Genomic DNA, 24,609 nt, shown 5'->3' with positions numbered 1-24,609 from the left:
AAAGACAGGAGACAAGGGTGTTCAATTCAAAACAAAAAATAAGTTTGTCTCTTTTCATTCAAGATGTAGCAACCATTTTTATAACCTGGTCTTTGCCTTTATCAACATCTTTTCCTTAAAACTGATTAGATACCCAATCCTATGCATTGCATATTTGAATATGTCAATTTCAGTTTCTCCCCATTTTTATTTTCTCCAGTTCAGTTCTCCGCATTTTTACACTAGTTTGTTCATTTACAAGAAAAAGTCCTCATCAGCATTTTTCATGTGAATTTCTCCTTCTATGCACATTTTTATGTGCTATTTTTGCCTAGTTGTCACAAAGCAATTCCTGCTAATATAATTCATTTCTGTATTTTATTTTCACTAATATATGTGTTTAGTTGAACACTTTCCCATAGTAAATGCATTTTTGTACACATTGCATGGCCTTGCAAATTTCGGATCAGTTCACATATTGTTCTGGGAAATACAAATTGTTAAGCTTGCCTTCAAATGCAAACTGAATCTTCCCCATTCCTCCTTTGGAGTTAATCTCATTGCAGTCTGTTGAGTTTACTTCTCACCCAACAGGCATGGAATTGGGCTGCAAATCCTCCACCCCACCTCAAGCCAAATATGTGGACTGGACTCCATCTATGGCAGCCAGAAATGGGAGCTCCATTTTTTGATGTGACACAGACTTTGTATTCAGAAAAGCTTTTGTTTGTTTGTTAATTAGGACTAACAGAGTTGAGATGTTAAGGAAGAAACCTCTCACAAACATATATTGGTTATACATTTAGTAATCTATTTTCTGCTGGTAGCAATATACTGGAGCCAGCACTGACAAAAGTCAGAAAAGGCTTTTGGAAATCTAGAACTGGAAGTGTTTGGGTTTCTAATATATATCTCTATTCCAGTGTTCAATGAGAGAGAACATAACAAAGTAAAAATTTCAGCTGCACTCTGAAAGGAAAAACTATGCTGAGGGAGGGATGAGTGACAAAAACAAGTTGGTGGAGGTGGCAGCTTAATAATGCCCCTGCTGTTTTATCAATATGGCTAAAATAGAGTGGAAGAATCATGTGGTGAGAATTTAGAGAGAGAAAGTAAAGGATCCTAGTCACTTTGTTATTGTTGTTGCTGCTGCTCCCATGACTGCGGTAACAGCCAGAAGTAGACAAACAAAGCTTTTCCCACCACTATCTCCATACTAGGGGGGGGAACACTGCATCTACTAAATTTCAGCCATTTAAGCTGGTCTTCAAGACATGAGAGCGTTTAAGAAAGCTGCCTTATACTTAATCTGAGCACCGAGTTCAATATTGTCTTCAATGACTGGCAGCAGTTCTCCAGGGCTGCAGGCAGGAGTTTTTCCCAGCCCTGCCTGGAGATCCCAGGGATTGAACCTGAGACTTGTTGCATGCAAAGCAGATGTTCACTGTGGAGCTATGGCCTTTCTTCACTAACAAAGTCACCAGCAAGGCAGACAACCATAAATGGGTGTGTGAAAAAGGGGTGTGTGGTAAGCTCCATGGAAGTACAGTGGTACCTTGGGTTAAGTACTTAATTCGTTCCGGAGGTCCGTTCTCAACCTGAAACTGTTCTTAACCTGAAGCACCACTTTAAGTAATGAGGCCTCCCGCTGCCGCCGTGCCACCAGGGCACAATATCTGTTCTCATCCTGAAGCAAAGTTCTTAACCCGAGGTACTATTTCCGGGTTAGCAGAGTCTGTAACCTTAAGCGTATGTAACCTGAAGCTTATGAACCCTAGGTACCACTGTACATAGAAGGCTTACAGAATATGAGAAGGAAGTTTAAGCAACTGCAACCAGGTTTGGGTCCCCTTGAGCCTATTCTATGTCCAGTTTGACATGCTGAAATTTGTCACACTGTGTAGCAGTGCTGCTATCAAGTCAAAGAATTAATACCAGGAATGTATAGGGAGCTGCATCCCATTGCATGACAGCCTAGAAAATGCACCAGTGAGTTTCCTTTATTTTGTCTGTGTAACATTCATCTACTTTAAGCAGACTTTAAGCAGGCGCCATTTATATGTAGCACAACCTCTGTTCTAATCCCTGTGTATTAGTAAAGTTAACTGCCGTTCACTCGGCACCGCTGTTTGCACAGCTGGAAATGTCGGATAGAATGAGTTCATCCTTTCTACAATGAGCTTAAACCTACAACCCAGCAGTGTCTGTCTTGTTTACACCTACCACCATGTTGCATTGTTCACATAAGCGTGACTTGTTTTAATGATGTCGGTGTAACACCGCAGGTGCCTAAATGCCAATAAACCTTGGCTCACTGTTAAACCAAAAAGTCATCATTCAGAATGGATAATGTTAAGCCTTTGAGAAAGATATTGAGCACGGTACTCCTGCGCATAACAGTTAATGATGCATAACATTAAAATATCTGTATTTCCACATCTGAAAGGACCACAGATTCTGTTTGGTGAAAAGCATGTTTCTGTTGACATAATAAATAGGAACCTCAGAACTCAACATGCTGTTATTCTCTTGACAACAATAACAAAAAAGGAAAACTAAAAATATTCTAGAGATTTTAAAATATCACTCAGTGATTTGTTGAAATCATATTCAGCAGCATCTGACCCCAGTGTTGCTTGCTGATAAGTGAAATTCTGAGCATGACTGTATTTTAAGGTAAAGGTAAAGGTAAAGGTACCCCTGCCCGTACGGGCCAGTCGTGATCGACTCTGGGGTTGCGTGCTCATCTCGCTTAAGAGGCCAGGAGCCAGCGCTGTCCGAAGACACTTCCGGGTCACGTGGCCGGCGTGATGAAGCTGCTCTGGCAAGCCAGCACCAGCGCAGCACACGGAAACGCCGTTACCTTCCCGCTATAAAGCGGTACCTATTTATCTACTTGCACTTAGGGGTGCTTTCAAACTGCTAGGTGGGCAGGAGCTGGGACTGAACGACAGGAGCTCACCCCGCCACGGGGATTTGAACCGCCGACCATACAATCGGCAAGTCCTAGGCACTGAGGTTTTACCCACAGCGCCACCCGCGTCCTTGTATTTTAAGACACATTACTAAATATGTACATTCCTTGCCTTGGGCAGTGCAAGAGGCAGTTCCATGAACAGCTCAGTTCTATGGATCACTGTTTAGTTTAGCACCACAATTAACTCTGGAGCTCAAATGCAAAATTATATTCCCAGTAAGAATGGCTGGAGCATGTAGGCCAGAAGGGGAGAACCTGTGTCTCTCCAGTTGTGGTTGGACTACAACTCCAATAATCCCTGATCATGATGGCTGGGACTGATGGTAGTTGGAGTCCAACAGCATCCAGGGGGGCAACAGTTCCTCATTTTGGCCTGAATCTAGGCTGTGTCCTGCTTGCCAGGGCACTCACCTTCACTTGCTAAATTCATGCTGGTCTCCACCATAAGCGGATTTAGGGCGGCATGACTGCTTCAGCTGCACTGAGCACCAATCCTAGGGGGTGCCACAGGGAGCCAAAACTATGATGTAGTAAATTGGGAAGAATGGAAGTGGCGGTGGGGACACAAAATGTGTCCTCACACAGGATGCTACAGAATTTGAAAGACCAAAGTCCGCCCCTGTGCCCACAAATGTAATTCATAGCAAGCTCCCTGATATCAGGTCAGAATATTTTTCCATTTAGGTCAGTGCTGTACTACCTAATCTGAACTGCAATGGCTCTCCAGGTAATGGATTTTCATATCACCTACTACATTGTCCTTTTAAATGGAGAGGCCCAAAACTGAACCAGGAAATACCTACATGGAAAACATCTGCTTTACTGATCTGTAGTCCTTTCCCAATTCATTTGATCTAGAATGCCCATGGTATGTAGCAAAGGATGGCAGACAGCTTGCTTTCTCTTAATTCCTACCTATCTATTACACCACTTCCTTGACTCAGTGGTCACATTTCTCAATCTTTTTAAAAAATCCAAAGGCGGCATGTTAAATTGCAACTGGAAGACAACAGGAAGCAAGTCACAGCAAATGCTGGAGGGAAACGGTAATACATTCTTGGAAAATGCACCAATAACAAGCCAGAGCAACTGAAGTTTCTACTAGCTATCTAGGGCAGCCCCACACTGTGCACTTTACAGTAGTCTAGCTTCAAGGAAATTGTATGTGGAGAGAATGTCTGTGCTGCCCATGTAATGGACCTTTTGAAACCCTCATAGGTCAGGAAATGTTTCAACTTTAATGGTTGTTGCAAAATTAAAATATCATTAGCCTATGCAGCATATATGTTTAAAAAGTCCTGTTCTCTGTATTGCAGATGATTTCAGAATAGAATTATAGAGACTAGGGAAAGGCTTTTGCTTTTTATAACTCAGAGACTTGCATCCCAAGCCCCTTTTGTGACAATTTCCATACATTCATGTATCATTTTATGGGGGGAAACAATTGTGTCCTGAGTGTAGTTCTGATATGTAAAATTCCTTTATTCTGCACTATAACTGCACAGGGTGTGTGTCATATGGTTTTTCAGCATGCCTGAAATTAAATGTAAAGTGTTCACAATATTTCAATGCTTCATAGTTGTGGAAGAGGCATAAGAAAATGGTCTGTGGGGATCCTATATTCGCATTTGAATTTTTTTATTATTATTTTACTTTCAGGCCTGGTCAGGTTTTATGACTGGTGCATTTTGGAGAATGCAGCGTTCAAGCACTACGCTTTATAATGATTTCTCCTTATGCTATTTATCTCACTTTTCCAGTTGCAGCACATTTATCCTCACACAGGCAGGAGCATGACAGGAGAGGAACGAAGACGTCAAAAGCGATTCTGCCAAACTAGGGAATAAGGATTCTCTCCTCTCTCTCTCCTTCCCCCCTCACTTGAATGACATTTTAAAGAAAAAGCATAGAAATATTAGCATTCCAATGCAAATTAGACTGTTCATAGCTTTCTGTGCTAAACTGGATCAGTTTCTTTCTGTTGGGGAAAACTATTCATGAAGAAACTCAGGGAAAGAATGCTCACCATTGGTTTTCTCCTTTGCAACACTACATTCCTTTAAAGTACCCTAATAATATTTTTGCCAGTTTCCTGTTTTACAGTGCAACCACAATCATGTCTATTCATAAATAAGTCCTATCGCATTACCTTTTACCACTTACTGTTTTTTATGCAAACCACAACACAGTAGGTTTTCTCATAACAACTAATCTTTGCTGACTTGTTGCATCTTTTAGGTGTACACCTAAAATGTACATATAAAAGAATTAGGGGGCAATCCTAAAACTACTTAGCTGGGAGCAGTGCTATTTTTTTCTGGAAAAAGCAGTGCCAGCACTCACCATGAACAAGTCCCTTGTTCTCTTAGAATGGCAATGGCGCTGGTGTTCAAATAGGGCATCAGAAATATAAACTAAGAGCATTTGTGGATGACTTAGTTACCATCAGCCCCAGCAAACACTGCCAGTTGCAAGGGATGATGAGAGTTCAGCAACATCTGGAGGGCCAGCGGTTCCCCATGCTTGTGCTAGGGCAATGAAATGGAAAGAATTGTTTGTTTCTGTGCTTTTGCTAAAGGTTTCAACAACAATAATAGTCCCCTGAAAAACATGTGCTACATTAGTCATAAGTATCTGTCATACTGGAACTCTACTGTAAAATGTCAATATTAGTTGTTTAAATGATGGCTATTACAAGTATCACCTCCTAAAATAGTAACTGTCCTCAGCTAAGCACTGTTAACATTTGCCTTGTTTTGAAATTTTTATTTGTTAAAATTTTTTGTAACTTGGTTTGTTAAACTGGCTCCTTGGAATAGTGTGCTTATTACTGCATAAATTCAAGTGTATCAGTTCAGGATAGTTTCAGGCATGGCATCTTTCTTTGGTGGTTTCCCTGCCTGTTATGGTAGGTTTATAAACGTTCACTCCAGGAATACTCTTGACAATGACAATACGTCTTCCCAGATGTAGATTTTGTACCGCTTTGATATAAACCTGCTGAGAATCCTTTAAGACTATGTCTTTTGTCAGAACCACTAACTATGAAAGAGTCCCTGCTTTCTCCATAAAAAAAAGAAAGAAAGATACAATGGGATTTTTCACAACTTTCTCCCTATGGAAGGTTTTGTTCTTTAAATATTCAGACAGATTTTTGCTTCCTAACCTATTCTCCAGAGGTGTAGATATTTGCCATTTGCTTCAGAATGAGTACAAGCAAGACCTTTTGACATGCATAGTTGTTCCAGGACTAGAGCTTATGACAAAATGTATTTTTAGAAAATCTAAATGTTATCTTAGTAAAGAGTGAGAGAGTATTCAAAACGTGAAGCGAGCTTTTGGTCCCTGTCCTATTGCAGTGACTTCTGCAGTCTTAATATGATATATTATATTATGTATCTATTGTATTAGGAGGGTCCATAGCTGGAGATGCCAGGGATTGAACCTGGTACTTAACAACTTGGGTCTAGGATACTTCAAGGACTGCCTAATCTTGTATATCCCTGGCTGATCACTGAGGTCTTTGGGGGAGTCACTGTTAGTACCCCCCCCCATGGCTCAGATACAGTTGTGTGTTCAGTGTTGCAGGTCCAGTTTTGTGGCACTCCCTTCCAGTTGAGATCAGACAAGCTGTTGAGCTTTTGGTGCACATGGAAGACTTTGATTTATTCTTGCAAGCCTTTTAGCCGAAGTTTTATCATGTTAACCAATTTTTACCTTTTATGTGTGTGTTTTTTCATGTACACCAGCTAGGGATGATTGTACTCAAGTGGTATATAACTTGTTTAAGCAAAAAAATGTAAATAACAGGCTTGGGGCTCACCCACAAAGCAGACTCTGCCCCTACCTTCCTTACTCTGCGGTAGATGGGGACTGCATTCTGATGGACCTACGTAGGGCCATTGGCTCAAGGCAGCTTGCTGAGTTTATTTAGCAAATGGTCCTGGTGTGGCTTGAACTGTTTTGCACGTAGGCTCTCATACAAAATTAATAGAATTGATTAGCTACAGTATCTGACGGCTCAGGTTCACGCTAAGCAGGAGAAATGTATAATATTCTAAAAGTCAAAATCCTGAAATGTCACTTCACCACTCTGAGACCAAATAATCTATTCACCGCATTAAGTAGATTGTACAGTGAGCAGCATGATAAGCCGACTTCGTTGTTAGCACAGTAATGAAAGCAACAGACCATGACAAGGTTAATCCCTACCATTAGGAGTTACTCTAACACACCTTGTTGATGGTAATAAAGCCTCTGCACTGTAGTTTATTAAGCCTTTTATAAAATAATGCTTAGCTCTCACCCAAATGTTACCATTGCTGCTCAGTCTCTTTGCAACAGGAGGCCTTCAAGGAGTCTTGGGATCATCCAGCCCAGTCCTAAGTACTGGAAATTAAAACACAACAGTGATTTGTGCTGTTCAAAACATGGACTTTCTTCATTCCTAGGAAGTATGGTAGGGCTGCTTCCACATTAGGGCCCTTATCCACTGCTGAGGCATTGCTTCCCTATAATCAGAAGGAGAATGGAAATGTCCCAGCATTTAATATAGCTGTATATTATGCCGTAACATGAGAGATTTATTGGCAAAGAATCTTCTATAATATTTATTCAGAAATAAGGCCTGTTCAGCAAAGGTTAGCCAAGCCAAGATGGTTCTATGTTACTTCCAGTGGCCACTGTGAGAATAGGATAGTGGACTAGATGGGCCTCGGATCTGAAGCAACAGGGCTCTTATTATGCTATCTTTAATTTGAAGCTGCTGTTAATTTGAAGCAGCTACAGGAGAGCTATGAGATTCAGGTGAGGGTCAGATGCCTTGTCAATCCCAGCAGGTATATAAGAGGACGACCCGGCTTTAGCCCTTCCCCCAGTATGTCACACAACCATGCACCCTGGAATGAAAAGAACAGTCAAAGTGCTCATGTGGACTAACCCTAACTCTTAGTAATCTGCTCTTCCCTAGAATTTTCCTGTACTTTGTACTCTCAGTGATATCATGCTTCTAACACACATTATTCAGTCATACCTCAGGTTACAGACGCTTCAGGTTGCATTTTTTTGGGTTGCGGACTGCCGAAACCCAGAAGTAGCGGAACGGGTACTTCCTGCTAAATCGCGCTTTGCACATGCACAGACGTGCCGAATCGCAACCTGTGCGGCCTGCCCAGCATGGAAGACTTGTGTATAGTACGCAGATCTGAAAGGGCCACAAAGGGTAAACCACCCAAAAAGGTATGCTGAAGAGTTTGCTAAAACAGCAGATACAGCTGTTGTTAGTAACTCAGAGAAGGTTTGGGAACCTTCAAGCTTCCAAGAGGTCCATAGTTTAACCTCAGAGGATGCTGAGCCAGGGTTAAATGCCATGAAGGCTGAACCTGATTCCGTAGAGAGGAACAAGACTTGGGAACTAGTTCCAGGCCTGCCCAGGCCACAAAAGGTTTACAAAGTTCAGTTATTGCAAAAGTTTTTCAGTGTTAATTTTATGCATTTTTAAAAATCACCATGGTATTTAACAATAATATATATCCTTTAGAGGAGAAATCGTGAATTGTAGAATTTTAAATACCCATCATCATCCTTGGCTTCACTCAGTTTTTGTTTATAACACTCTTCCATTTTCTTCTAGTTGTGAGGGTGGGGGATGGGGAGGGGCCTCACAAGTGGAGTAGCCTAGGACCTCTCTGCATCTAAATCCGGCCTTGGTTGTGAGCTACTCAGATTCACATTGCTGTGGCAGGAAGGATTGAAACACGTCGCCTAGACATAGTTCTGTATGAATCAGCTTAAATATAGATCAGATTCCCTTAAAACATCCTGCCAAGTAGCAAGAAGCCTCTGGCTATAATAGATTTTCTGCTGATTTACACCTGCCTAAATTGAAAGTTGAATCAGGCCTTCCACTCAAATTGTTATCTAAAAGATCTCATGAAAAATTGCCTGATAGCATATCTTCCCAGCCCTAGATGTGGTAAGATATAGCAAATACATAGAAACAAGATACTAATTTGCATAAATGCCCACCATTTCATGCAAGGCACTGTAAGCATTTCATATTCAAACCAGCAAGCAGAGGGTTGATAGCGAATGCAAGCAATTATCAAGTGTCCTCAAGGGCAGTCATGGTTTGGGTTTTCCTTGTTTAAAAACAAACACACACGCAAAAAACTTTCCTTTCTTGATTTAGGCTTCACTGTTTCTGCCTGGGAAATTGTTATGCAGGACTTGAGGAACTGTTGGAAATTTCATGACATTTGTATTTGAAAGGCATAAAAGGCAACAGCATAGGTTTCCGAACATACCTTGGATTAAAACCCATTAGTGTCACAGCATACGTATGATTCATACAGGACTATATTCTGGTGCATTGTATGATTCATGGCATACTTACTTGTGGCAACATGCAGAGCAATTAATTACTGTTTTGCAGCTGTGTGTGTGTGTGTGTGTGTGTGTGTGTGTGTCTGTGACACTGATTTTTAGAAAAGGATTTAGGAGCTGTGAGACAGCCAGGTGTGCCCCCCCCCTTTTTCCCCTCTGAACAACTCTAATGTATCCAGAAGGAATACACTTGAAAAGTATCCATAATGAGTATTTATTTAGATGTATTTAAAACACACACACACCATAATTTCCCTTTCTGTTTTAAAGCTGCACATGTAGGTCTGAGGCATAGCTTTTTATTATTATTCCTACAACAAGACTTCAATTGTCTGTACATTTGGAAACAATTACGCTGTTTCGTGTGGTAATATTCCGAGGCTATCCCCAGTGTAATTTGAATATCCTATTGGCCGTTTGGAGGGGATTGCACTGAATAAAGGTTTGAGTCACTACAGAATGTTTGAATATTATAATGGAATATATTTATATGTCTACTGCAGATGAGGTAAATATTTGTTGTAGTCAGTTTTATGGGACTTGAATCCCAACTGCAGACTTACCATTGATGAGTGTAACGTAAAGACTAGCCAGATACATAAGGATGTTCTACCTCCACTGTCGGAGGCAGTATGTCTCTGAACAGGTAAAAGAAAAAGGTAAAGGACCATTGGATGGTTAAGTCCAGTCAAACTTGACTATGGGGTGTGGCGCTCATCTCACTTCAGGCCAAGGGAGCCAGCGTTTGTCCTCAGCTTTCCGGGTCATGTGGCCAACTACTGGTGCAACAGAACACCGTGGTAAGTGCCAGCATGCACAGAAATGCTGTTTACCTTTCCGCTGCAGCAGTACCTATTTATCTACTTGCGCTGGTATACTTTTGAACTGCTAAGTTGGCAGAAGCTGGGACAAAGCAACGGGAGCTCACCCCGTCACGCTGAACTTGAACTGCAGTCGGCAAGTCCAAGAGGCTCAGTGGTTTAGACCACAGCGCTGACAGCTCTGAATGCCAGTTGCTGGAAATCACAAGCAGGGAGAATGCTGTTGTGCTCAAGTCCTGCTTACAGACTTCCTACAGATGCTGGACTACATGATCCATTGGCATGATTCCACAAGTTCTTATGCTCTTATGAGTAGTTCACATGTCAACTGTACATGTGGCCAACTGCTTTTTTTTTTTTTTGCTCATGTATAAGACAAGGGAGAATGCAGCATAGCATAAACAATATTTTTTATGGAACATGGAGCAACAGTGTGCAAAATCACGTTTTGCACTCATGATGACAGACAGGTCAGATAAACCACTGATGTGCAGAATACAGTCTAGGCTGAAAAAAATAACTAACTCCATGTGCAGCACCTACAACAGTAGCTTTAACTTATATTAGTCCATAGATCATATGTTCAATCATTTACAAGAACAGGAGCTACAAGAAGTTCCAAAATGTTATTACCTTGTGGTGGGGCAAATGTGGTATATGGAACCATTTACTATAATTTGGATCTTTGCTGTATTTGTAAGCAGGAAGAATCCTGGTTGTGTGTTATGGTGATGTAAACTCAGTGGCCTCCTTCAGATGTCGTACTAAACTATAGCAAGACGTAGCCCAAACATGGCCAATATGTGCAGTAGCTAGCTAAGAATTTGTTCAAAATGCAAACTCCCACTGTCCCTGATCCTAGCCAATGCACATTCATTTTCTGTACACAACACATACACGTACATGTTCCAAGATATAGATTGTGTGAAATGCACACACACATGTGCAATTTTTATAAGTGATGGGTCAGTACAGATGAACATGTGAAGGTTGTGAGTGATGACAGCAGGTTCAATTTTGACCCCCTTCCTATCCACTTACTGGTTGTCTGAAGAGTGCTTTTGCCTATGGTTAAGAGGTTTGTTGTGTGGAGCCCATGCATTTAAAAATGATTCTGTTGAAATTGTTGTTCCATTTTAAACATTATCCATCTTCCCAAAGTTTCAGTCGGTGATTAGTGAAGTCACAAACACACCCCATGCAATAGCAATTTAACTAGATAGCATTGTAACTTCACCATCTAATTCATTCAATTAAACAAAACTTTCAAGCATTGGTTGCATCTGACCAGAATGTCCAGTATCTCACAGTATCAAGTCCTACAGCAGGTTATGATGAGACTTTTGGAAAGCTGAAGTTGGTGCAGTGAAAAGGCTAAACTGAGGTTCAGTTGCACAAGTTTGTTAGCTCACAGATGAGGATTGTCAATCATAGTGGTGCCCTGAGCAGTCTCTTTCAAAAATGGGAAACATAAATATCTGGGCTTGAAGGGCAAAACGGAGGTGCTGAATTTTCAGAACTTGATAGGAAATGCATTTTAAGTGCTCAGCCTCTTACTCAGCAAAGTAAACAGCTAGCAGATGTCACTCTTTCCAGGTGGTCTAACATCTAGCAATTAGCCAAACCCCCTTTCCCCCTTTAATATAAAGATGATACTCAGAAACTACATACAGATGTGACCTCATGCAAAAGTAAAGGCCTGACTATTCAGATTCAGACAAGAGGCCACCAGTTGAGTTGCTGGTGCTGCCACCTTGAAATATACAGGTCAAAGGAGTCGTATAGCATAGGGGGCTGCCTTATACAAGGTCAGTTGATCATGCATTTAGCCTAATATTGATTGCTCACCTGTCCAGTAATGGTCTTCCATATGAAACACCTGCTTTACATGCAGAAGGCCACAGGATCAATCCTGGGCATCTCCAGACAGTGTGGGGAAAGACATCTTTTTGAAATGGGGGGTCACTATCAGTCAGTGTAGACCAGGAATGAGAAAACTGTGGCCCTCCAGATGTTGGTGGACATTGGTTCCCATCAGTCCCAGCCATCTTGGTCAGGGAAGCTCACAGTTGTAATCCATAGGCTCCCCATTTCTGGTATAAACAATACTGAGCTAGATGAATTGGTATTATAAAAAAATATGTCCCTATTACATATTATTTTAACTGGAAAAGCTAGTGGTTGAACTGAGGACCTTTTGCATGCACATCATGTTCTTTGCCACTGATTTTTGGTCCCTCCCAGTGACAGGTCCAGCTATCCCATGTTACTAACTGTGGGAGGAAAGAGGATGAAGTGGTTCCTGAACTGTAGAAGACTTCTAAAGATGTGGCCTTTACCCCAGAGATTTAGTTTAGACAATTTCATGCTTCAAAAACATTCATCACATGTTGGAAGCAAGATGGCAACTGAAACAAAAGTCATGTTCCATGTAAGATCAGTCTCAGAAAGTTGGTAAACAGGAGACTTTTTTGCAGAATGCTTCCATGTACTTAACTCACAGTACTGGGTTTCCAAGTTAGAATCTTTCCGTGCTAGAATTTTCCTAGTTATAATCCAACACTCGTGGCTATGCTACACTGCAGAGCAGCCACTACACTGTACTGGCATAGGATAAGCTGGCATTACCTGAAACTTAGTTGCTTATTTCTGTCTAGGAAATCCTTGTTCCACGGTTCATTTTTGGAACATGTATTTCTCAAGGTTGAAATACTTGTTTTTATCAACTGTTGGAATTTACTCCCTTCCTTCCTTCAGTTTCACAGTAAGTTTTGCCTGAGGCAGCTCATGTAGCTGACTCTTCCAGTTACCTTCTGACTTTGTCCTGGCACTATCAGTCCAAGATTTATGATTAATGGGTATCTGGAAACATAAAAATAAGAAAAATGTCCCCCTCCCCATACATCATTTCATCATCTTGTATCAAGACAAACTTGTTAGTTGTAACCTGTCCATCCCCAAAGCGCCAGCCTGATAACAAAATGCTATTACCCCCTTTAACAATAATTATCTACTACTAATTTCAGTCAAGCATTCACAATGATGCTATTGCCAGATCTTCCAGAAGTCTGCACTCAGGATCAAACCACACATTATGTTAATGTGATTTCTGTGAAATAATTTGAAGGTGCCCTGTTTCATAACTTAGATATCCACCCCAAGTATGTAGGGGCACATGGGAAACAGGGTTTAGCACATACCCCCAATCTCACAGTCCCAATGAGAATTGCCTGTGAAGTTGTTCTTTGGTTCCATGGAACATGAACATAAGGAGAACCCTACTTGATCATGCCAAAGTCCAGCATTCTCTTCTCACAGTGACCACCAGATGCCTCCAGGAAGCCCACAAGCAGGACCTGAATGTAACAGCTCCCTCCCCACTTGCGAATCCTAGCAACTGGTTTCAGAAGCAAAGTCATGGCTCCAGTAAAACCATCCAGGACCTATAGCAAGATCTGTCACAGAAGGAAAGGGATTCATAGAGGTGAGGAGAATCCAAGCAAGGTGTTTCCAACCCTTTGTTGTTGGACATCACAGAAGAAGAGGGGGAACCACACCCTAGCTATGAAACTGAACAAATTATCCAGACTTCAATATTTAATGGAGAATGAAACATACATTTTGAAAAGTTTATATATATATATATATATATATATATATATATATATATATATATATATATATATATAAGGCTGAAAACCATACCTAAATGTGGGGAAATATTAGCTGTAATTGTGTTACAAGTTTGAGGGCATGGGCTGTATGCTGAGACTGTTCAAATTCCTGGATCCAGCAAATGTTAAAATCTAAGCAAGGATTCAAATTCCTGAAATAGCCAGGCTAGATTCTTGGTGTAATAATGGCCTAAATATGGGTTGTTGAGGTAACAAAGCAAGTAGCTCTGTGCCAGAAAACAAACGTGTGGGTCCCAATCCCTCAAATGGCTGGTACTTAGAAAGACAAGAGCCAGAGTTGAGAGTTGTTTGAGCTAGAAACTAAAAGCTGGAAGCAGGCTGAGAAGCCTGAGAGATAGTGCAATGTCTGATTTCTGTTAGAATCCAAGACTGTGGCTATGGAAGAAGCAAGACTCTCTTGAGGAGTTAATGCTGTGAACTCCTCTATGGTAGTGTGTGTGTGTGTGTGTGTGTGTGTAAATAAACCAAATAGAATTGTGTCCACTGTACCCCATTCCGAAGGAAGCATGAACCCTGTGTAAGCGCCTAGAACCCCTGGAATCTCACACTACTTGGAGATTCGGATGGCGTGCAACAATAGTGAAAAAGTGGGAACCATGAAACATTCACTTAGTTCTGCCACATTTTAAAATTACAATGAACTTGCCATATACTAGGCACACCAACCCATGCGGAGACATCTTGTTCCATTTTTCAAAAATCCAATAACTCAAAACCTATTGCAGATGTCTAACGGCTTTGTCTCCTATATAAAATGAAATATGTATCACAAAATAGAGCATATGATGCTTCAAGACTCATTCTCTTGCATAACCCTCTTTTGCCACCATAAATGGTTATCAAATTCCCTTTCAAGACAGGAGCTTCTTCAGGGCAAATGTCAATGATTCAGAAAGACTGGAAGGTTGACGTGACAGGTTCTTAATCCCATCACTTCATATAACTTCTAGTGATCTCAGTGGAGGTGCGGCCATTGATTAGTTGGAAATTGTTTGATCCAGGAACAGAGCCAAGTGAAATGAACCCTGTGAACAGGCTGTGTGGAGGCGCTGGGAAGAAGACTGAGTTTAAAGGGCACAAAAATGATGGGATACCTTCCCTAGTGAGGCCCACCATGTGTTGTCTTTGTTGACCTTTTGAAGTTTAATTAAAACTCACCTGTTCTGCTAGGCAGTTGAGAAGATCAGCAGAGATCTAAGATTTCAATGTTGTTGCAGTTGTGTTTAGTGTTGCTGCAGTTGTCTAGTAGTTTTATTGCATTGTTCTTGGGATATTTTACTCTCCCTCTCTTTCTTTATGGACAATTGAGTCATGAAGCCAGATTTGGAGACACAGTCTAGGTTCCAATAAAAGTTTAGCATTTGTACAGTAATTACCAGCATAAAGCCTATGGAGGGAAGAGAAATCAAAAGTATGTAATTAACATTACAATGTTTCATTAACACACAATAATTCCTCTGCAGGTCATACAATTCACATGCATATTTTATTAAATTGCACACAATTTTTTTTATATGTATCTGACCCTCGTCCTCCTGCATGCTTTGAAGATAGAAAGCCAGTGGTATAGCCTATAAGTTTAAAGACATTTAGAAAGAATTGTGGAGTTAAAAGGTACTTTTGATGTTTGTTCTTTCTTTTCTATCACAAGGGCATTCAATACAGCAAAGGAACGTAAGTAGAAAACATTAAGGCTGAAGAAATTTCCATGGCAATCATTCTCATTTAACCCTTTCCAATCATTTAATATAAAGGGCTGGTAGACAGCTATTTGTTTATTAAGGATATAAAAGCAGCAATATGAATTTCCCCATCTCATTGCCAACAGATTCTCTGTGTGATGCTCTGGTTCATTTTAATGAGGATTATATCATACTCCGAGAATAGGTCTCTTCAGCTGTTTAACTAGATGGAGCCAGATGCATGCTATTGCCTTCCACAGTCCTTGCTAGTGTTTCTGATCAAAGAGGAAAGCAATTAACACTGCCAAGCCTCCCAAACTCTTTTGTCCAAATGACCTTTTCATAAATGTCCTTGATCCCAATGATTCATGCAACTAGTCTGGAAGAGTTGTCTATGGAAATAACAGGATAGGTTGTTCAGGAATGACTTGGGACGTGGGCTCTGATCATTAGTGGAGCTTCCAGGTTTGGAGAGAGACGTCTTTGGGCAAGATTCATGTAACATCCTCTGCCTCAATAGGGAAGGTCCACAGCTCAGTGGCAGAGCATCTTCCCTATATTCAGAAGGTCCCAGGTTCAATCCCTGGTATCTCCAGGTAGGACTGGGAATGTCCTGTGTCTACCAATCAGTGTAGACAATACTAAGTTACAATGGTGTATCTCTATTTCTATCTCTATCTCTCTATCACCATCATCTATCTACCTCAAATGTCATCTTAAAAAGCAGAGACATCACCTTGCCGACAAAAATCCATATAGTTAAAGCTATGGTTTTCCCAGTAGTGATGTATGGAAGTGAGAGCTGGACCATAAAGAAGGCTGATCGCCGAAGAATTGATGCAGATACCAGCTCTGAGACTGTTTTCTGTTTGTAAGTGCTGCTAACTCATTATTTTAAGCACTGCGTAAGTATTTGCTCTATGGACATTGTATTCTGCCTAGTTTAAACTTAAGAAAATCTGCAAACAGCCATCCCGAACAATCTCTGTGTGCATGTACTGTGTAATCGAGTTAAGCTTTCCAAAGCTTTAGGAACACTATCAGTTCCTCGTAATGCTAATTTTATTTTTTAAAAAAAATATCAGCAGCAGAGATTCAAAACCTTTGTTAAAACCTTGGTAAACACATGCACAAGGATTGACCACCAAATACAATGTTATAGCAGCCCCAGTATGTACAGCGAACCTCCTTCACCATCGGTAATGCAGTCATTGAAAAGTTAACATCTGTGGCTTAATTATTATTTGAATTTTAATGAACAAGATGAAGTAAATCACTCAGCTTAGCTGCTCGCTTTTTGAAGCAGACTGAGTTCCTGGAAGATAAGAGTGAGATTGTGCTTGTTCAACAGCTTGGCAATACTTGAAGGGGGAGGGTAAAATACAGGTTTGATGGAATTTAGAAGAATTCTACTGCTAATAAAAAAAAAAGTGGGGGGATAGTCGTAATTCCAGAATATGAGTTTCAGGCTTAATGAGTTGAGTTGAGTTGAGTTTTTGCAATGAAGCTTTAATGCAGTTAGACAAAATACCTGCCTGTGTGCACATGGCCAAAATCAGCTCCCGAGAAACTAAACATAGAGCTAATGTAAACTATTTCTGTGCTCTATGCATTCCTTAAAAACTCAACAATCACTTAGCTAGCTGGCAGAATATGTGGAAGCAGGGAATATGTACTTTGAATGCTAATCCTATAAGTCAAGGATGAGGATCCTGTGGCCATGCAGATGTGGGACTAGAACTTTCATGACTAGCAGGTATGCTGGCTGGGGTTGGTTGGGAGATGGAATCAATTAACATCTGGAGGGCCACATCCCTGCTGTAGGAGATGCTGAGCAAGCACCTTTCAGGCTCTGATCTTTTTGCTACAGCTCCTGAACACACCACCACCACTGAAACCCTGGGCCAGATATTTTCGATACTGCAGCTTAGAAGTGGCAAGAGCGGTTGTTAAAAATGGAGGGAAGCAGTGCAAGGATGAATGTGGGAAGCAGAGAACCAGGTCAGGTGCAGAGCCCAGGAAAGGAAAGGGTGTGAGGGGGAATCACATTGTGGACTCACTCGCAATGACCCTTCCCTCAGGAGCAAAGCCTAACCTACAAAGGTGAACAAACTGCACAATAATAATAATACCTTTACTGTATTGTCATTGTACAACCAGTGTACAATTAAATTAAACAAGCCCCCCACCCACCCCCGCTCAAACACTCAATCTCTTATTGAACAACACACCACCTCGCAAGTCAATTTCACTATGTTATTTTTCGTTCAACAGCCTAACAGCCCATAGATAGCAGCTATTTTTTAGCCTGTTGGTACGGCTGATGCCCGAGGGATTAAATTGGCCACAACCTTATTGATTCCAGGTTGGCTTTGGATCAGGCATTGGGTCTACAGTATAACTCTTTCAGCCCCCTGGTGGAGGGATGATGCATGACAGGATCAAGCATAGTATTAATGGGCCATCCTCCCAACCAGCTGAAGGAAGCTGTATGGCCCGTCTGCCGTACACCTTGGCTTCTAGACAGAGACTTCCATCTAGACCCCTCTAGCAGGGTGCCCTGATATTACACTATTCAGAGGTGGGGTGATTCCACCCAATGCCTCATCCATCAAAGTTGTGACTATTGCTATGGGGGAAGGCAAAACCTGCAAATGAGGCCAATCTGTTTTCAGGCAAGTTCCTTCCCAATTCTGAATACAGCAACCATTATAGAACCACAGCAAAGCTGACAACACAAAGACCTAGGAAGGAAAAGGTTAGCATGGGGTGGGAAGGGAGGGATGTTATTTAGCCGAATGCAGTCCCTGGGGTCAGACACATCTGATTTTTATGTACTGGGGGGTGGGGAGGACCAGAGTGAAACCTGATCTGCTCCCCTCCGTGGCCCCACCCACCTACTATGGCTGAATTGACCCAATATTCAAATAGTTTGGTGGTGGGAAAGCCCATGGATCCAAGCAGCTGTCCTGGGGATTCCCCAACTGCTGGACACATAGACTCAGCGTGGCTCCCATGGGATCCTGCTGTGAGGGACCACAACAGCCATTCACCCCATACTGGGTAAACAGCAATTTAGGCACATCTGAACTATTGGCGCCTTTTGTTTAATACGACTAGCAGAAAATCTCCAGAGCCACAGGCAGAGGTTTCTTCCGTCAGCTACAATCTGGCTGTTTTAAATGGAAATGTCAAGGATTGAATTTAGAGCTCTTCTGCATACAAGGTATGTACTCTGCCACTGAGCTATGCCCTATCTCATGACTTGGTGAGGTGAAGTAAAGGCCATGTTTAGAAGCTTGGCGGCTATACAGAGGAATTTCCCATCCTGCATTCATCACCCAATTGCCATGATTGCCATGTGCTCAGGGAATACATATTGGTCCAGACCAGCTCGTGTACTGTGACCATGCACTTCTTTTCATCATGTGAATGTTCCCTTTGAGCATGGCCTGCATATGAAAATAACTCAGTTACAGCATACAAAGGTTCACCAACAAAGAATTCCTTCTAATCCCGCAGAGCCAAAAAATATAGTTGGGGAAACTCATAATTTCTGCCAGCTTTCCTTCCTTCCTTTTTGTTTTTGTTGGAGCTTTGATCCTTCTGGCTATCTAAATTTCACACAGAATACATTAGATATCTTTTTTGTTTGTTTCAAATATCTTTGAAGGAATTGGTACTATGCTGGAACAACTTGCCAATAATATCAAGCAAGCAAGCAAAATAAAAGATAAGAAAGAGATGGCGAAGTTGGCAGGTACCTGGGTAGTAAATGGATTGCTGATGTGGCACATATTTATGACAAAAATGTTGACTTGTGCGGTAGAAAATAGAATAAGGTACAATTAGAAAATATTTCAGGGATTTCTTCTTGATATATGCCAGACACCTCCAAACTCAGCCCTCCAGATGTTTTGGGACTACAATTCCCATTTTCCCTGACCACTGGTCCTATAGCTAGGGATGATGGGAGTTGTGGTGCCAAAACATCTGGAGGACCAAGTTTGGGGATGCCTGATATATGCTAAGCCTGAGTCTGAAGGGGTGTTGCCTTCACCTGTGTGGGTTGTCTTCCCTTTGTCACACAGAAGCAGATATCTAAAACAGCAATTATAAGCAACAGTCAGCTCTTTGCAAAGGGAGGACAAAACACCCAGTCTTCCCTCCAGCCATCCCGAAACTCGGCCCCCAGATGTTTTGGGACTACAATTCCCTTCATCCCTGACCACTGGTCCTGTTAGCTAGGGATGATAGGAGTTGTAGTCCCAAAACATCTGGGGGGGCGAGTTTGGAGGTGCCTGCTCTACACAGAGTAGAAGGCAGAAGGATTAGCAAGCTGAACCCATATTCTAATCCTAAAGTTAAAAAGGTAAAGGTACCCCTGCCCGAACGGGCCAGTCTTGACAGACTCTGGGATTTGTGCGCCCATCTCACATCTATAGGCCGGGGGCCAGCGCTGTCGGGAGACACTTCCGGGTCACGTGGCCAGCGTGACAAAGCTGCATCTGGCGAGCCAGCACAGCACACGGAACGCCGTTTACCTTCCCGCTGGTAAGCGGTACCTATTTATCTACTTGCACCCGGGGGTGCTTTCGAACTGCTAGGTTGGCAGGCGCTGGGACCGAGCAGCGGGAGCGCACCCCGCCGCGGGGATTCGAACCGCCAACCTTTCGATCGGCAAGCCCTAGGCGCTGAGGCTTTAACCCACAGCGCCACCCGCCCCCTTAATCCTAAAGTTACCACATAACAATCAGGATGTCAGGGTGCTGCCTGCCCAGTAAAGCAGAGAGACAGAGAAAAAGCGAGCTTTCCAGTTCCTTTTTATTATTAGAATTCCATCCACACTGTTCATTATCCGACATTGCCTCGAGTGAAGCTCCACCTCCCCTTCTCTGTACTTCCCTATTCATCACAGTCTTCCTCCCTCTGACAGCGGATACTAAGTGCCACCAAGCTTTGAGGCCTCTTCTCTGCTATTCACAACAAGGGAAAGGGTTCTGGGGAACTCTCCAGTGACAGTGTGTCAGTCAGCCGCTGCTCAGGCTCTGTCTGTCCACTGCTACCTGGTTCCTGCGCCTCATCTTCCATTATTTCCCAACTTCTTCCCTCTTCTTCTTCTGGCGTGTGACCTGTGCCAAACCCCTCCTCTAGATCCATACTATCTGCCCCTTCCTTCTATCTGGAAGGCTCCTGGGGAGGTGACCTCCACCATTCCTCTTTATCTGCCCAGTCCCTGACATCAGAATGTGTAAGAGCTTTTAAGGTTCAGGAGACGTATTCAAAGACACCTTCCCATGTATTTCTTTAAGTTGAGTACCTATTTCATTATTTACTTTAAAGGCCCTTCCTTCTCTCCCCCCCCCCATGTATGCATAGTTAGCTATTCGTATTTATTAATTTTATGAACATTTAATAGCAATTACCCACTGTTATAATCAGTACAGATGCAAGTGCCTCCTCTGTTCTGTTGTCTTAAACCATCCTGCAGTTTCTCCCAAGCCTTGACTTTAAGAACAGCAGAAGCAGCTGGAAAGGGAAAAGAGGAGTTCAGGGTTTTATTAATTTTTAATTATGATTGTGTGTCTTTGTTTTTCAGCTTGATCCTTTTACATGGTTTTGTGTGTGTTGTGGTATTTTATGCATTGTGACTTGCTGTTATTTAAATTACAGTATAGTAATTATTTATTGTAATTGTTAAGAGTGAGATTCTGTTTAATTATTATTTACTCTTATTTTGAGAATTAATTTTATTGTGTACTATTATATTCTAATAGATTACTGAGTATTACTTTATTTGATATATGTTGTTTCTTTTAAAGTTATATTTTTATTGTGACTTTTTTGTATTGGATCAGATTGTTATATGGTGTGTTTGATCTTTGTTGCATACTTTGTTGTATCTTCAGCTTGTAAACTGAGAAAGGCAGTATACAAATTAAAAGTGAAATGAAATGTTCCCTCTTATAGGGCTGGTCAGAAGTCATGTTGCAATAGGAGGCATTTCAACTCATAAAGAGTCTGCTTTCCATTTCTTTTCTGATATTGAAATTCACAAAAACCCTTTAAATCTTTTTGTTTTTCTAATGTTTCTGGGGTGTCGTGTTTTAAAGGTAACATTCTAGGTCTTTACCTTGGCAGCCTCCTATATATTTGCTTGCTTGTTTAAATTTATATTCAAACCTTGGTCCAAAGCAGGCTCTCAGATATTAAATTCATCTGAATGTCTGGTGTCAAATACTATGAAATACTAAATATAAAAACTACTAAATACAGTCAAATATTAAAAGCCAAATATCAGATCCTGAAATCATTGCATAGCAAATAATGTTCAGTTATTTAAAATACTCTGTGTCTCAGTAATTTTGATTGTAATTCTGATTAGTTTAAACCAATTTTCCAATCTTCAGTTTACTGCTATAGTAAATTGAACATGCAGAATTATGTTTTCTGCAGAGAACACTTCTTTTCAGGACTATTAATCATCAATGAGATTTTGTATTTTTTATAAAAAGAAATCCCTTAGTAATGTTTAAAGTGCATTGCTCTTGCAGAACTCTATCATTCCACAGAATGGCCACAAAGGTTTATAAAAAGTGCAAAATATAAATATTTGGGTTTCAATATTTTGATTTCCTGTTCAATTTCAATGTAGCTGTGAACCAAACCATCTACAGTCAAAGAGAAAACAGAACTGGAGTTTGCTGATATTACAGTGTGCCAGGAACAGAAGCTGTTATTGCACGTCTGAAGAATTTTTATATCCCTCTGATAGTTTGTACACCATCTGAATTTTATTAAATTCTCTTTGACCAACCTAGAGCCAAGGTTGGCTTATATATGCAGAGAATCTCAGTGCTAATAAAATAGCTTTTAATGAGGCACAGATGAAAATCAAATGATTGCATAGAGACCTGAAAGACATTTTGGCAAAGTATTTATTATTAACATTGATTGGCAAAATAACTAAGATTTGAGCTAAGAAATTGCAGTCTGCAGTATCTCCAGGTTGCAGTCAGAATACTGACTGACTGTCTTGTGTCAAGGCATTCATAACCCAAGCCTCAGTATTCAGTCTCCTGTATCATGCCATAACTCTAAGCCAAGAGTAACATCCTGGCTCAGTTCTCTGTGCAAAACACAGTAGGAGGTCAGCATTAAAACTGTATGATGAATTTGGCTTTATGTGTAATGTCACACTAGTAAAAATTTAGTATTTGGTGGGCTTTTTAAACAGTGAGTGTATCACAAGCCAGACACATATATCATCTAATTCAGTCCTCAACATTTCAGAGTTGTGTCTCCCCGTTGCAGAAAAGAAAATACTACTTCATAACAGTTACACTTATAACTAAATACTTTTCCAAACTGAATTTTAAGGTGTGCACATAAGTCTGGTTTCAGTAGAAAATTGTCAGAACCAATGTAGAATTAAACTTGATTTTTAAAACCATGAGGTACGTTCAGAAGGCAACTTTAAAAGCCATAGGTCAACAAAATGCATAAATTGCCTTGAGGTGGTGGTTTTGAAGGCATTAATAAATTAATAGTGGTGGTAATGTTGCCCTTATTTGAAATGAATTTGTCCAGCTCTGCTCACTACTCTGAGCAAATCACACAGGGCTGATTCATATCTCTACCCAACCAAAGGTCTGGTCTCTGCCTCACCACACACACAAAAACAACACATGAAATGAGGACTTAATGTGCAATTTGTGTGACTGTTCCCCTCTCAACAAAGGGGAGAAAGATCAGGCCTACGTACATATGGTAGCATTTTACTTTATATCAGGTGTGGAGAACCTTTGACCTTCCAGATATTGCTAAACTACAACTACTATAATCAAGGCTTGTTGGGACTGCTGGGAGTTGTAGTTCAGCAACATCTGGAAGGTCAAAGGTTTCCCACCCCCGCTTTGTATATATGCTAAAGTATCACTCCTCCACTTTGCAAAAAAGGATGGTGTGTGTGTGTGTGTGTGTGTGATTTGTGGATCACTACCTCATCCAACAAATGTGCTTTAGTTCTGCAGTGTAAACATGTCATAGCTCAGAGGGATCTCTTATTGGCTACCTCCAAAAAGTGGCCAGTCTGCTGCCTATCTTCCTCTTTAATGGCTACACACCTCCTCAAATATGATTGGATTCAGGGGGAGATTTAACAGTGGTACAGTATCTGCTTTGAGCATAGGAGTTCCTAGGTTCAATTTCCAGGTAGGGTGAGAATGTCCAATGTCTAAAACTATAGAGAGCTCTGCTGCTCTGTGTGGGCAGAACTGAACTACCGGTAGATGGAAGAAGGTAACTTCCTATGTTCCTAATACTTTCAATTGGGGGGGGGATGAATATCTTACCCAGGGGAAACAAAAACACTTTTAAAATATGGATTTAATTAGAATGGACTTTTTTACTTGGTGTGTGTATGCTGCCATGATACTAAACTAAGTTTGTAATTTCCCATTAGGTATGGGGGAAATAAGTCCAAAATCATCATGGAATAGTTTCAGAGATTTGCAGAAGACAAAAAAATGAAAATGAAAATGACCTTTACAACTGTCATTGGAACATTTTTTTTTTCTTAAATCAGAAGAGCAAGCTCTGACTTTGCCTCTGACAAAAATCAGCAGCAGCAGTGGCTTAAGCCAATACCCTCGAGGGCCAGGATTTGTGGATGCCTCCACAATCCTGACTAAGAACAGCAGGAGGTAGAACAGAATGTAGCTGAATGGTGCCAGCAACCACCTGGTGGGCTGGACTCAGCTGCCTCACTTGGCAGAAAGATCAAGGATTGAAGAGTAGGAGGGAGACAAGAATCCATTGCAGAGAGAGGAAGGAAAATAAATGTCAGGGGTATATGCAAGGAAAAGAAACGAAAGGCAGAGTGATATTTCACGGAGCTAAATAAAAAAGCTAGTGTTCTTTTCCAAGCCATGGCAACAGCAATGCAAGAACACTCCAAGCAGGATGTTCATAGCTGAAGATTCAGCCCTGACAAAGTATAGTCAGGTGAGGCAAATAGGGCTATGTCCCTGTTTCAGCAGAGCAAAGCAAACTCAACCAAGGCAAGGTGA

At 41.2% G+C, this 24,609-nt stretch overlaps 1 long non-coding RNA gene across 11 annotated transcripts in view; it reads right to left on the bottom strand.

Annotated features, from left to right (window-relative positions):
• Positions 1–24,609, bottom strand: part of LOC309515908 — a 304,876-nt gene that overhangs the window by 256,647 nt on the left and 23,620 nt on the right. For 10 of the 11 annotated variants that reach the window (XR_014212706.1, XR_014212707.1, XR_014212708.1 and 7 more), the window contains exons 3-4: positions 15,015–15,243; positions 7,263–7,345 (exon numbers count right to left, since the gene is read on the bottom strand). This is a non-coding gene — a long non-coding RNA (uncharacterized lncRNA). Of the gene's footprint in view, positions 1–7,262; positions 7,346–15,014; positions 15,244–20,968; positions 21,068–24,609 lie in introns of all 11 variants that reach the window. The other variant, XR_014212705.1, reaches the window with a different exon arrangement.

Source organism: Podarcis vaucheri (assembly GCF_965113315.1).
Source record: "Podarcis vaucheri genome assembly, chromosome: 12".
In the NCBI taxonomy this organism is placed as follows: Eukaryota; Metazoa; Chordata; class Lepidosauria; order Squamata; family Lacertidae; genus Podarcis; species Podarcis vaucheri.
Note: the sequence above shows the minus strand (reverse complement) of the source record. Positions and strands in the feature narration are given on the sequence as shown.